Source organism: Theropithecus gelada, chromosome 1 (assembly GCF_003255815.1).
Source record: "Theropithecus gelada isolate Dixy chromosome 1, Tgel_1.0, whole genome shotgun sequence".
Lineage (NCBI taxonomy): Eukaryota > Metazoa > Chordata > Mammalia > Primates > Cercopithecidae > Theropithecus > Theropithecus gelada.
Window position 1 is genome coordinate 119375345 of NC_037668.1, and position 14699 is coordinate 119390043.

The window sequence follows — 14699 nt, forward strand, 5'->3', positions numbered from 1 at the left end:
TAATCTCAACACAACAGGCAGAGTGGCTTTTTCAAAATGTAATATGACCCTGTCACTTCCAAGCCTAAACCACTTAAACACCTTCCCATTCTCTTAAACAAAACCTCTTAACTAAACAAGCCCTGAATGGCCAGGAGCCTTGCCCACTTCTCCATCTCTTCTCACTACTCAGACCAATTCCATCCTGCTCTCTCTGCTCCAGCCAAACTGGCCTCTTTTATTCCCTATTTACCAGCTTCCTGGCCTCCACAGAGCTTTTGCTTATGCTCTGCTCTGTGCCTGGAAGATTCTTCTAACCCCTGTCCTTCTGAGAACAGCTGTACTCTCCACCTCTGAAAAGCACCTTCTGACCTCCTTATGGTGGTCCCTTACTCCTATCACGTTGCATGAAACTGTAATTGGGTGGTTATTTTAGTGAATTTTTTACTATCAGCTACATAAGCCAGGAATTTGGTTTTGTTTGGCTCATGGTTTGTATTTCCACATTTGCTAAATACATATTTGTTCATAAATGAGAATGATAGATGCTAGAAGTTGAAGTAATTTGGCATAAAGTCAGAGAAAGGTAAAATGTCACAATCTGACATTTGGAGTCAGAATGTAGAAACTTCAGTTATATTAAAACTGATTTTGGGGGCACGCCCAAGATGGTCAAATAGAAACAGCTCCAGCCTCCGTCTCCCAGCATGAGCGACACAGAAGACGAGTGATTTCTGCATTTTCAACTGAAGTGCCGAGTTCATCTCACTGGGTTGTGTTGGATGGTTGGCACTGGTGGGCGGGTGCAGCCCGACTAGTGAGAGCTGAAGCAGGGCGAGGCACCGCCTCACCTGGGAAACTCAAGGGGGAAGGGAATTCCTTTTCCTAGCGAAAGGTAATTGAGACACCCAACACCTGGAAAATCGGGTAACTCCCATCCTAATACTGTGCTTTCTACCAAGGGTCTTAGCAAATGGCACACCAGGAGATTATATCCCACACCTGGCCCAAAGGGTCCCACACCCACGGAGCCTCCCTCATTGCTAGCACAGCAGTCTGAGATCTAACTGAAAGCTGGCAGCGAGGCTGGGGGAGGAGCGCCTGCCATTGCTGAGGCTTAAGTAGGTAAGCAAAGCCACTGGGAGGCTCGAACTGGGTGGAGCCCACCTCAGCTCAAGGGGGCCTGCCTGTCTCTGTAGACTCCATCTCTGGGAATAGGGCATAGCTAAACAAAAAGCAACAGAAACCTCGGGAGAGATAAATGACCCTGTCTGACAGCTTTGAAGAGAGCAGTGGATCTCCCAGCACAGAGGTTGAGATCTGAGAACGGACAGACTGCCTGCTCAAGTAGGTCCCTGACCCCTGAGTAGCCTAACTGGGAGACATCCCCCATTAGGTGCAGACCAACACCTCACACCTCACACGGTGGGGTACACCCCTGAGACGAAGCTTCCAGAGCAAGAATCAGACAGCAACACTCACTGTTCAGCAATATTCTATCTTCTGCAGCCTCCGCTGCTGATACCCAGGCAAACTGGGTCAGGAGTGAACTTCAAGCAATCTCCAAGAGACCTACAGCTGAGGGTCCTGACTGTTAGAAGGAAAACTGACTGTTAGAAGGAAAACTAACAAACAGAAAGGACACCCACACCAAAACCCCATCAGTTCGTCACCATCATCAAAGACCAAAGGCAGATAAAACCACAAAGATGAGAAAAAAAGCAGGGCAGAAAAGCCAGAAATTCAAAGAATCAGAGCACATCTCCCCCTCCAAAGGAATGCAGCTCATCACCAGCAACGGATCAAAGCTGGACGGAGAATGACTTTGATGAGTTGAGAGAAGAAGGCTTCAGTCAATCAAATTTCTCAGAGCTAAAGGAGGAACTATGTACCCAGCGCAAAGAAACTAAAAATCTTGAAAAAAGAAAGGAAGAATGGATAACTAGAATAATCAATGCAGAGAAGGCCATAAACGAACTGAGAGAGTTAAAAACCATGACACAAGAAATACGTAACAAATGCACAAGCTTCAGTAACTGACTCGATCAACTGGAAGAAGGAGTATCAATGATTGAAGATCAAATGAATGAAACGAAGTGCGAAGAGAAGTCTAGAGAAAAAAGAGGAAAAAGAAATGAACAAAGCCTCCAAGAAATATGGGATTATGTGAAAAGACCAAATCTACATCTGATTGGTGTGCCTGAAAGTGAGGGGGAAAATGGAACCAAGTTGGAAAACACTCTTCAGGATATCATCCAGGAGAACTTCCCCAACCTAGTAAGGCAGGCCAACATTCAAATTCAGGAAATACAGAGAACGCCACAAAGATACTCCTCAAGAAGAGCAACACCAAGACACATAATTGTCAGATTCACCAAAGTTGAAATGAAGGAAAAAATGTTAAGGGCAGCCAGAGAGAAAGGTCGGGTTACCCACAAAGGGAAGCCCATCAGACTAACAGCAGATCTCTTGGCAGAAACTCTCCAAGCCAGAAGAGAGTGGGGGCCAATATTCAACATTCTTAAAGCAAAGAATTTTCAACCCAGAATTTCATATCCAGCCAAACTAAGTTTCATAAGTGAAGGAGAAATAAAATCCTTTACAGACAAGCAAATGCTTAGACATTTTGTCACCACCAGGCCTGCCCTACAAGAGATCGTGAAGGAAGCACTAAACATGGAAAGGAACAACAGATACCACCCATTTCAAAAACATGGCATCACAATTAAAAGAACTAGAGAAGCAAGAGCAAACACATTCAAAAGCTAGCAGAAGGCAAGAAATAACTAAGATCAGAGCAGAACTGAAGGAGATAGAGACACAAAAAACCCTCCAAAAAAATCAACGAATCCAGGAGCTGGTTTTTTGAAAAGATGAACAAAATTAACAGACTGTTAGCAAGACTAATAAAGAAGAAAAGAGAGAAGAATCAAAAGAACACAATAAAAAATGATAAAGGGGATATCACCACCAACCACACAGAAATACAAACTACCATCAGAGAATACTATAACACCTCTATGCAAATAAACTAGAAAACCTAGAAGAAATGGATAATTTCCTGGACACTTACACTCTTCCAAGACTCAACCAGGAAGAAGTTGAATCCCTGAATAGACCAATAGCAGGCTCTGAAATTGAGGCAATAATTAATAGCCTACCAACCAAAAAAAGTCCAGGACCTGATGGATTCACAGCTGAATTCTACCAGAGGTACAAGGAGGAGCTAGTACCATTCCTTCTGAAACTATTACAATCAATGGAAAAAGAGGGAATCCTCCCTAATTCATTTTACGAGGCCAACATCATCCTGATACCAAAGCCTGACAGAGATACAACAAAAAAAAGAATTTTAGACCAATATGCCTGATGAACATCGATGCAAAAATCCTCAATAAAATACTGGCAAACCGAATCCAGCAGCACATCAAAAAGCTTATCCACCATGATCAAGTGGGCTTCATCCCTGGGATGCAAGGCTGGTTCAACATATGCCAATCGATAAATGTAATCCAGCATATAAACAGAACCAAAGACAAAAACCACATGATTATCTCAATAGATGCAGAAAAGACCTTTGACAAAATTCAACAGCCCTTCATGCTAAAAACTCTCAATAAATTCGGTATTGATGGAACGTATCTCAAAATAATAAGAGCTATTTATGACAAACCCACAGCCAATATCATACTGAATGAGCAAAAACTGGAAGCATTCCCTTTGAAAACTGGCACAAGACAGGGATGCCCTCTCTCACCACTCCTATTCAACATAGTGTTGGAAGTTCTGGCTAGGGCAATCAGACAAGAGAAAGAAATCAAGGGTATTCAGTTAGGAAAAGAAGAAGTCAAATTGTCCCTGTTTGCAGATCACATGATTGTATATTTAAAAAACCCCATTGTCTCAGCCCAAAATCTCCTTAAGCTGATAAGCAACTTCAGCAAAGTCTCAGGATACAAAATCATTGTGCAAAAATCACAAGCATTCTTATACACCAGTAACAGACAAAGAGAGAGCCAAATCATGAATGAACTTCCATTCACAATTGCTTCGAAGAGAATAAAATACCTAGGAATCCAACTTACAAGGGATGTAAAGGACCTCTTCAAGGAGAACTACAAACCACTGCTCAGTGAAATAAAAGAGGACACAAACAAATGGAAGAACATACCATGCTCATGGATAGGAAGAATCAATATTGTGAAAATGGCCATACTGCCGAAGGTAATTTATAGATTCAGTGCCATCCCCATTAAGCTACCAATGACTTCCTTCACAGAACTGGAAAAAACTGCTTTAAAGTTCATATGGAACCAAAAAAGAGCCCACATTGCCAAGACAATCCTAAGTCAAAAGAACAAAGCTGGAGGCATCACACTACCTGACTTCAAACTATACTACAAGGCTACAGTAACCAAAACAGCATGGTTCTGGTACCAAAACAGAGATATAGACCAATGGAACAGAACAGAGCCCTCAGAAATAATACCACACATCTATAGCCATCTGATCTTTGACAAAAACAAGAAATGGGGAAAAGATTCCTTATTTAATAAATAGTGCTGGGAAAATTGGCTAGCCATAAGTAGAAAGCTGAAACTGGATCCTTTCCTTACTCCTTATACGAAAATTAATTCAAGATGGATTAGAGACTTAAATGTTAGACCTAAAACCATAAAAACCCTAGAAGAAAACCTAGGTAATACCATTCAGGACATAGGCATGGGCAAGGATTTCATGTCTAAAACACCAAAAGCAATGGCAACAAAAGCCAAAATAGACAAATGGGATCTAATTAAACTGAAGAGCTTCTGTACAGCAAAAGAAACTACCATCAGAGTGAACAGGCAACCTACAGAATGGGAGAAAATGTTTGCAATTTACCCATCTGACAAAGATCTAATATCCAGAACCTACAAATAACTTAAACAAATTTATAAGAAAAAAACAAACAACCCCATCAAGAAGTGGGCAAATGATATGAGCAGACGCTTCAAAAGAAGACATTTATGCAGCCAACAGACACATGAAAAAATGCTCATCATCACTGGTCATCAGAGAAATGCAAATCAAAACCACAATGAGATACCATCTCACACCAGTTAGAATGGTGATCACTAAAAAGTCAGGAAATAACAGGTGCTGGAGAGGATGTGGAGAAACGGGAACAGTTTTACACTGTTGGTGGGACTGTAAACTAGTTCAACCATTGTGGAAGACAGTCTGGTGATTCCTCAAGGATCTAGAACTAGAAATGCCATTTGACCCAGCAATCCCATTACTGGGTATATACCCAAAGGATTATAAATCATGCTGCTATAAAGACACATGCACATGTGAGTTTATCACGGTACTATTCGCAATAGCAAAGACTTGGAACCTTGGGTCGTGGTGGCTGGAAGCTAACCCAAGTGGCGGGCCACCTCTGGAGTATTCTCTGTGCTGGATCTAATCTCGAATTTACAGTTCCTCTGCTCAAAGCCTGTCTTTGAAAGTGGGGGTGTTTCCGGTGGGTTGCTGCAGTTTGGAATACTGGGAACTAAATAAAGCCTTTGCTACTTTCATCTAGTCTCAGGGCAAACCCCTGGGTAACCCAAAGGCCATTAGACGGATTCCCGTGCTGGACTTTCCCTTGCGTTAGGCCACATCTCACTATGGAGTGAGGATCAGGAAGTAAAGGTCCCGGAAGGAGAGAAGCTGCAGGGGCTGGGGAGACTCTTCGTTGGTCGGAGAGGCGTCAGCGGCCCAAAGAAAAGGGAGGATTGTGGGGAGGTATGGGCATAGAGATGAGTGAGGGGAGCTGCGGAGACAGAGTCTTACTCAGAGGTGTGCCCAGACACCCTGAACCAAGTTACTTAACCTCCTCCACCACCGTGGCATCTGCGGGGTCCGTGGGCCTGTCGGTCTTCCGGGAGGAATTCTGTGTCCCTGTTATTGTGTATCAACAGATGTTAGCCTGATATTTATATTTTTAATGAAAGAAAACGAACTCCAGAATTTGGGAACTGTGTTTCCGGTTTTGCTTTATACCTTTTGGAAATTCCTTAGAAGGATTTGATCTGAGAAGCCTTGGGGTGTGACTATGGTAGACAACAGATGATTAATTTTCATCCAAAAGTCTTTGGCAGATTCCCCCACTCTGGGCTCCCCAGTCTAACAGTAGTTTGAAACAGAAGATCAGCAACATTTGGAAAGTTTTTTTTTTCTTTGTGTTTTAATGATAAACTTGATTTATTAATTTCCAAAAGTTTTCTTATTCTGAGGTTGTCTTTCTATATTTTGAGTATAAAACGATGGCCATACTTATGTTGGAACCACCAAGGTTCTTCTCTTCACTTGTTTATTTGTAATTTGTAATCCGAGAATTTCCTGAGTAAACTGGGAACTGTTATGTGTAATTCCTTATTTTTGAACATTCTTTGTAAACAGGTATCAGGATTTGGGGTGGGGAGGGAGGGAGGAGTAGGAGTCCTGATTTGTGTAAGGGAAAATAATGGATTACTTACGTGATGGAGCAAAGGATTTAAAAACTCTTAGCGTCCCCAGATTTCCCCTTTTACTGTTTGCTGAAGAAAATTCTGTCTTTGACTCCCTTCCTTACCCTCTCCTGGCCTGTGAGAAGCTTTTTCCCTATTCGGTTTACTTCCTCCTCGCCTCCCGGCCCACCGCTCCCCAACCCCGTAGCCCCCTCCTCTTTTTCAGTGAAGCTGCTGGAGGAAAGTCGGGTTTGGGAGAAGACGCACACAGGCAAGGACAGCAGGAGAACAATGACATAGTTACACTTTTGTCGCCAGCACTTTTATTAAGACGTTGTGAAAAGACAAAGACAACTGAGGAGGGCAGAGAATAATATCTCCGTTTCAGCTATTCCAGGATGTTGTGCCAATTGTCCAGAGTCCTTGATCCGATGTAGTAAAGAGCTAGGGACATTTTCCCTGAAGGCTTTGATTGCTGGCAAAATCTCATTAAAGGTGTATATATTGATAGGTTGGCCACAGGATGGATAAAAGAAGAGCCTCTGGCCTACATCTGCCAAGATATAGGTGTAAGAATGCTCTCTGCAGCATTATTTTTTACTGTAAAATAGCAGAACGAATTTATTATTCAATAATTATAAAATGTTCAAATGTATGTGACTATATTCGGACAATGAAAAATGCAGATGTTAAAAATAGACAACACTGACGATTCACTGATGAAAATAACAGATGATGTTACTGATGAAAATAATAACAGACGACAATTATTGAGCATTTATGGCACTCTTACATGCATTACCTTATTTAAAGTTCAGAACAACCAAGGAAATGAGTGACTTGTGGCGGGCGTGAGAGGTTCCGAGGCACAAACGGAAGATAAGCATTCGAGGAACACCAGGATAGAAGACCTGCAGTAGGAGAAGCGAGAGGAAGAGGAGTCCGCCAGGTGGGATGCTAGAAGCCGTGGGATAGCTCGGCGGAGAGACGGCGCTCCTGCTCCGAAAGCCTCCCTGTGACCGCACGCCTCCGGCCGCCTTCTTCGAGGAAGACGCGTCCTGCTTTCCTCTGGTCTCCGGTGAGACGCTGCAAAGCGCATCGTCCTCGAGCATTTCTCTTCTCCCCAAGACCCTCCGAAGGAAGGATGGGCGGACGGAAGCTTCACCCCTAAGTGGTTAAACGCGCAGAGCTCCGGCTTCCGCAGGAGCATTTCCCGAGTGTCTCTCATGGGTAAGTGTGGGCCATGTAGGGTAATGCCTCCCGTTCCCTGAGGAGCAGTGCGGGAGTTGCCCACGTGGCCAGCTCCTGGGCCACGCGAGCCAGGCCTTCCAGGAGAAGCGAGGAGTCCTGGGCCCTGACCGGCTATGCCAAGAGAAGCAGCAAGAGAAGGGGTTCCCTTCCGCCTCAGCGTCTCTGTCCTCCTGGGGTTAAGAGACGGGCATCCAACTCCCTTTACAAGTGCTGGAGAGGAGACTAGGTCTTTCCCACGGGCTGGGGGCCTTGCTGTCCCAAGGACGGCTGGGGAGGAAGAGGAGGCAGAGGCGGATGAGGAAGCCAGCTGAGACGTGCGAAGCAGCTCTGGCTACAGCGGGTAGGGAGAGGGCCTGTGAGACCCAGGAGCCTCCGTGCGGAGCCAGGCTTCAGGAGCAGCCGCCTTGTTCCTGGAAGGGGTGCCTCCGTCCATCTTGTCTCCAAAGACTGTAGGGAGACCTTCTCGCCCGGTAGGAAAGCGACGTCTCCCATGCTTTCCCAATACGCAGGCCTTGTGTCCTTTCTCCTGCTACTGTCTGCCTGCCAGCCTGCGGGGGCTGCGGCTGCCGCGGTTCCACGCTTGGTGGACGCTGCCTGCCCGCCAGCCAAGAGCCACGGTTGCAGGGGGGAGTTGGGGAGTCGTGTGCAGGTCCGAAGGAGACCCAAGCTCTTGGTCAGGGCTTTTTTGCTATAGCCAAATTCAGCGTGTAAAAGAGAGCTCACACCTGTCGGTTCGTGAGCTTCAATGAGAACACCAAGGAAGCGCACTCAAGTTCCCTAGGAGGGCGGGAAGGGTCTCTGGCGGCGATATCCGCGTCGGTGGTGAGCCAAGGCAATGTCAGGAGAGTGAGCGCGCGAACCCAGCCGCCGGGCAGCACTAACACCACCGCAGATCAGGGCCCCGCGTGTGGGGATATCGCAGGGGTCAGCGCTGCCGAAGTGCGGTGGACTAGCCTCGTCCAGGGAGAACCCCCTTCCTGACCACGGCCTGTCCCCCGCCAGGTAAGGGGAGAGGAGGGACAGCACAGCCTCCTCTCCCCTGGCCGGACGCTCAGGGTCACCACCTTCCCCTCTGTTGTCCCCTCGCCATTTTTCCAAATCACTCTCCTCCAAAGATTCCACCGACAGTCACCCTCCCGACAACCCAGGCCTCCCTCAGCAGCGGCTCCCACCCCGCGATTCTCCCACACGCGATGGCTATGGGCTCCCACCCCATAGCCACCGCGCCCTCTCACCCCGCGATTCTCCCCGCCGCCTCTGCCGAGTCTGTGCACTTCACCTCCCTGGCTCCCGCTCCCCACTGAGCTTCCAGTGGACGAGAGGCAGGACCGGGCGAAGGCCATTCTGCTGCCCTTCTAGCTTCGGAATTACCCAATGCACTGGTTTCAACCGTAGCGGGCAAGATGCGTGTCTCCGGTTTTCCGAGGCTTTGGAGCCTGCACAATTGTTGTACAAAAGGTGGTGGCTCCGCCTAGCGTTGGATGGGCGCTTGCTCTGCGTGGTGATGCGGCAGCGAGGGTCGACTGTTGGTGTGTCGCAGTCGGGTGGTGTGCTTGCTTCCAAATCTGCAGTTGGCTGGTTCGAGCCTTTTCTGTGGAGCGTTTCTTGCACTTTAAAAATGCTTAAACCGCTGGCAACTTTCTTGTGTCCAGCACATGCTCTAATGGAAAGGCAGAGGGCGACCAACTTTAAAGCGAGACCAACTTTTACCCTCCTCTCCTCCATGTCTCCCATACCACATGAGGACTTAAATCAAGGTCCGCTAGGATTCAGGGCTCGCTCTCTTTCTTTCTCTCTCCTCTCTCTCTCTCTCTCTCTCTCTCTCTCTCTCTCTCGTCTCGTACTGTTACTAGACTGGAGTGCAGTGGCGCGATCTCCGACTCTCTGGTTCAAGTGATTCTCTTGCCTCAGCCTCCCGAGTAGCTGGGATTATAGGCACGCTCCACCATGCCCAGCTAATTTTTGTCACTGTGAACATAACTGGGAACATAACATAGCTTCAAAACTGGGAAGTCTTGTATAAAATAACAGATCGTGTCTAAATACTAAATACCTTAATGATTTTTTTTAATGATCACAATAGAATGGAATGAAAAAGGGAGAAAAGGAAGAAGAAGGAAGTGTAAAATGAAAGAGGTAAGTCTCTAGAGACACTTCCTCCAGCTTCCTGTTCTTTTGGCCTGGAAAGTTAGAATTAATCTTTAGCAGAAGTTCTTAAGCTTTCTTAGTTTAAGGCACATTTAGTGTTTAGATGAAGCATGGGTGGAGGTTCAAGTATCTTATATGACTGAAGATTAAGGACTCTGAATGCAAAAGGGCCTAAGGGTTAAAACCATCCTGAATTTTTATATCTCCATAACAACTTTCTGGTATCCAGTTACCCGAGAAAGGGAAGTAAGCAAAAAGAACTCAGGAAGAAGCAAAATACAAGTCAGAAAAGGCCATGGACCATGCCATTGGAGTTGGCAATTATATTTCTTGGAATATTCCCTGAAGAATAAAAGGGCATATACTAAGTTATAGTCACAAGGATGCACAGCAAGTTACTGATATAATAGCAAGAAGGTGGAAACTATCTAAGTTGTCTAGCACTGGGTGCTTATTTAATAAATCCAACAAGAGAATTCTAAAGAGCCATTCAAAAAGATGTAACAACATCGTAAGTGATAAAAGCAGCTTACCAAAAAGTATTAATATATTCCTTTTTCACACAAAAAATTTAAGATATAACTGCTATCATTTAAACGTGTCCCCCAAAGTTCATGTATTGAGAACTTAATCCCCAATGCAGCAGTACTGAAAGGTAGGAACTTTAGGAGGTGATTAGGTCATGAACGCTTTGCCTTCATGGATGGATTAATGCTGTTATCAAAGGAATGGATTCATTACCAAGAGAGTGGTTGTCATAAAAGCAAATCTGACCCCTCTTGCTCACTCGTGCTCTATCTTTCTCTCTCTCTCTCATTCTTACTCTCTTGCCCTTCTCTCTCTCTCATTCTTACTCTCTTGCCCTTCCACCATCCACTATGGGATGATGCAGCAAGAAGGTCCTCACCAGATACAGCCCTTTGATCTTGGGCTTCCCAGTCTCTAGACTGTAAGAAATAAATTTCTGTTCTTTAACAATTACCCAGTCTATGTATTCTGTTGCAGCAGCAGAAAACAAAGACAATAACAGAGTTTAGAAAGATATGCATTATACTAAATCAAGTGATAAAAGCAAGTTACCAAACAGCATATATCTAGCTATGGTCCTGATTAAGTGTTCAGTTGTAAGTAGTATATGTGTGTTGAGGAAAGAATTTGGAAGGATGCTGTCAGGGATATTATCTGTTGATGACAGAATTGTCAACATCATCCCTATCCTTTCAAGTTCTTTCACAGTGCCTGGAAGCCTGGAAACTACATTTCCCAGATTCCTTGTAGGCAGGATTTTGGCTTAGGCTCTGTGAATGAAAGGCACTCATGTGAAAGTAAGAACACTGGAGAGAAGCAACCATATTTTTCCTCCAGCAGTGGCTGATAGAAGTGGGGACAGATGTTAGAGTGATGTGTACATGGCTTCTGGGTAAAGCTCCTGATAATCACCCACTGTAGGGCTATAGGTGGCTGATATCATAAGTGGTGGCTTCCTATTATTCTACCATTTCTTGATATCCTCAGAGTAATATCGGTTATTACCAATCTTCTTTCCCTATATCAGTGCTCTTCTTGCGAAAATACTTGTAGCAATTTATCTTTTCCTGTTTTAGTTTAAAAAAGAAATGATCTCTAGTATGTGAGATGATAAGTGACCTTTTTATTCTTATTAACATTTTCTGGGTTTTTAAAATGTGTACTGCATTTGTAATATGAGAGGAGGTTTTGAGATTTTTAATTCACTCTTGAGGCCTTTGGTAAGCACTAAATTATGCATACTTTTCTTGCACAATTTTAAAACCCTTGATTACCTGTTTTCCATGTTAAAAGGAAAGGACTACTGAAGAAAATGTAACAACAGGAGTAAGATGTGATAGCTGATAGAAAAGAAGTAAGAAAAAGCAGTTTTTAAAAAAATTTACATAACCATCACCCAATACCCCCGCCCCACTCAAACACACACACACACACACACACACAAACACACACACACAGACAATATAAAACATTCTGGAAGTATTCGGTATAAGGAGAAACTTCTCTAAATACCTCAGCAAAATAACAAATACTTGCTATGTAAGTACAACAACTGCTATTCATATTAATTATTGCATTAAATTATGTACTTTACATCCCGTTAAAGACATGAGGGAAAAGCTTTGATAGATTGATGTTCCTGTGAATAACTGAAACAAAAATATTTATCTGCTATTTTAAAACAACTGCTTTTTCAGAGTAATTCATGTGTTGCCTTTTATTTTAGATACTTTTCACTAACACCTTTAAAATTTTGCATTCAGTGGTTATACTATCTTGTTCATTTCTAAGACTCTTAGCAGAAAGAGCCATGGTACTGATTAATTGGACATTTAACACATAGAAAACTATCCTCCAAATGGTTAAAAACGAAATTACCTCAGTAATGTTTCATAGCTCTTCCAGCTACTCCAAAAGCAACTGTCATACAAGTAAAAAATTGTTATATGAGTATTTACTTCAATAGATTTTATAATAGCAGTTAACTGCACTAAAGGATTTTAAATCAATAGAAGTTAAATGAAAGATGAGTAGACAATGGAAAAAAATGGTCATAATTTTTTCAGAGCTTTATATTTCCATTATCAACAATAAGTTTAAAAACCTGCTGAACCCATTTTAATCCAGTTGGTACAGATTAATGACAAATTCCATACCCGTCACCTACAGCAAAGTATTGAATTCATAAACAGTCTTATTTAAAACATGGGAAATTTCCTCAAAACTTACAATGTAATCTCATTTTTCTTGATGCATTTAACAAATTACCAAGTCTATATAATTATAAACTCAGTTTTAACCTCTCAGGATTCTTGCAGGTAGTTTGCAATGATTCCTTTAAATATCATAATGTAGTGCAGGTATCCAGACTCTCTGCCACGTATAGATATCCTTTAATTGTGTTATCTTCTTTATGGGAAGATGAGAAAATATTTCTAGTCAGTGAAAAATACATTAAATGTTTCATAATAATCTTTTCTTTCAACTATCAAGCTTGCTCAGCTTCACATTCCAAATCTGATACAGGTTATTTGAACACTGAAATTAAGAAGTGGCAGGCATCAGTCATAGCCAAATTAATAATGAAAATAATTATCATTATTGATAATATTGAGCAATTACTATGTGCAGATACTGTGCTAGCACACTGCATGAAATCTTCATTTAATCCTCACAACTCTACGATAAAAGCATGATTATCCTCATTTTACAGAAGAGGAAATGAACTTGAAGAGGTTAAGCTGAAAGCCCAAGATCACACAGCTACTAAGAAGTATCAGTGGAATTTGTATCCAGTCCTATCTAATTCCAAGGTCTTACCAATACCCAATCTAAGCTTTTCCATATACAGATAAGAACATAAAAGCAAAAATAAACATCTGCCATGGGTCATCAGTTATTAAAACAAATACAGGAACATAAGTGATAAAATCCCCTCTTCCATGTCCTGAAGAAGAAAACCACATACTTTTCACTCCAAGAAGGAGGCTTTCAGATGAGTCTTCAGAATTTAGTAAGTCAATCTACATAAAATATTATGCTATTTGTTTTCACTAAGCTACATGATTAAAAGCCCCAATTAGCATTGCTGCAGTGACAGCTGACAGCAAGGGAAAGGCCAAAAGTACAATAATTGAAGGGCACAGTAATGACCCTGATTCCAGGATAAAAATGAATTCAATATACTGTATTTCATCACAATGGATTTTAAAACATGTAATACTAATAACGTAAGGTTTTCATCTCAAGTTTGAAAACTAAAATCTCAGCTTTAAAAGGGTAGGCTTGAGGCCAGGCATGGTAGCTCATGCCTGTAATCCCAGAACTTTGGGAGGCCAAGGCAGGCAGATCACCCAAGGTCAGGAGTTCGAGATCAGCCTGGGCGACGTGGCAAAACCCCATCTCTACTAAAAATACTAAAATTAGCCGGGCATGGTGGCACACGCCTGTAATTCTAGCTACTCAGGAGGCTGAGACAGGAGAACAACTTAAACCTAGGAGATGGAAATCGCAATGGGCCGGGATCATGCCATTGCACTCCAGGTTGGGCCACAGTGCAAGACTCAGTCTCATTTAAAAAAAAAAAAAAAAAAAAAAAAAAAAAAAAAGCAAGGTAGGCTTGAGCCATATAAAATTTACTTAGGCAGAATCTCTCTCTATTCAACACCACCAGACAAATAAAAGATTACTCAATTGCTTATTATCCTAAAAATAAAGCAGACTCCCTTCACCTCCCAACTTCTACAAAAAATCAATAGCACATAAGGTTAGAAATTTTAAACAGTTATTTTCCTTTCACAAAAAGAGTACTTCTAAGCTTCTAAAAGTTGGAAAATACAAAGAAGCATAAATTAGAAAATAAAAGTTACCTGTAACCTTACTAACATTAACATGTATATATCTGTGTATTATACTCCTTTGTTTTTTTCTTTCTTATGAGCTATGTATAAAACATAAGCTTAATTCAAGTAACTTGCAGACAAAGAAATAATGAGTTCAACACGGGAGAAACATTCAAAATGACAGTAGGTCACCCATGTAGTGATGCCTAATAGAATAAAAATGCTGTGTCTCCCGTAAACACTACTAGAGACAGACAAATTTTGAATGTGTTACATACAGCAAGGTATTAACCCACTCTGAAAATGGTTTATATAATTTTTAAATCTATAAAATAATTAAGATAGATAAATACATAAAACATAAATCAAGTCATTTAAAGGTATGCTCAGTATTTTCATTCTATTTTAAAGAAAAAATGTTCTATGGGATAGTGGGCCACCATAGAGACTGCTGCTAGAGCAAGAAAAGTAGCAT

At 42.5% G+C, this 14699-nt stretch overlaps 1 non-coding gene across 1 annotated transcript; it reads right to left on the reverse strand.

Annotated features, from left to right (window-relative positions):
- Positions 1-8549: 8549 nt before the first annotated feature.
- LOC112614885 lies at positions 8550-8716 on the reverse strand. Its single transcript, XR_003117191.1, has one exon. It is a non-coding gene; the product is annotated as a U1 spliceosomal RNA (small nuclear RNA).
- Between the last annotated feature and the right edge of the window lie 5983 nt (positions 8717-14699).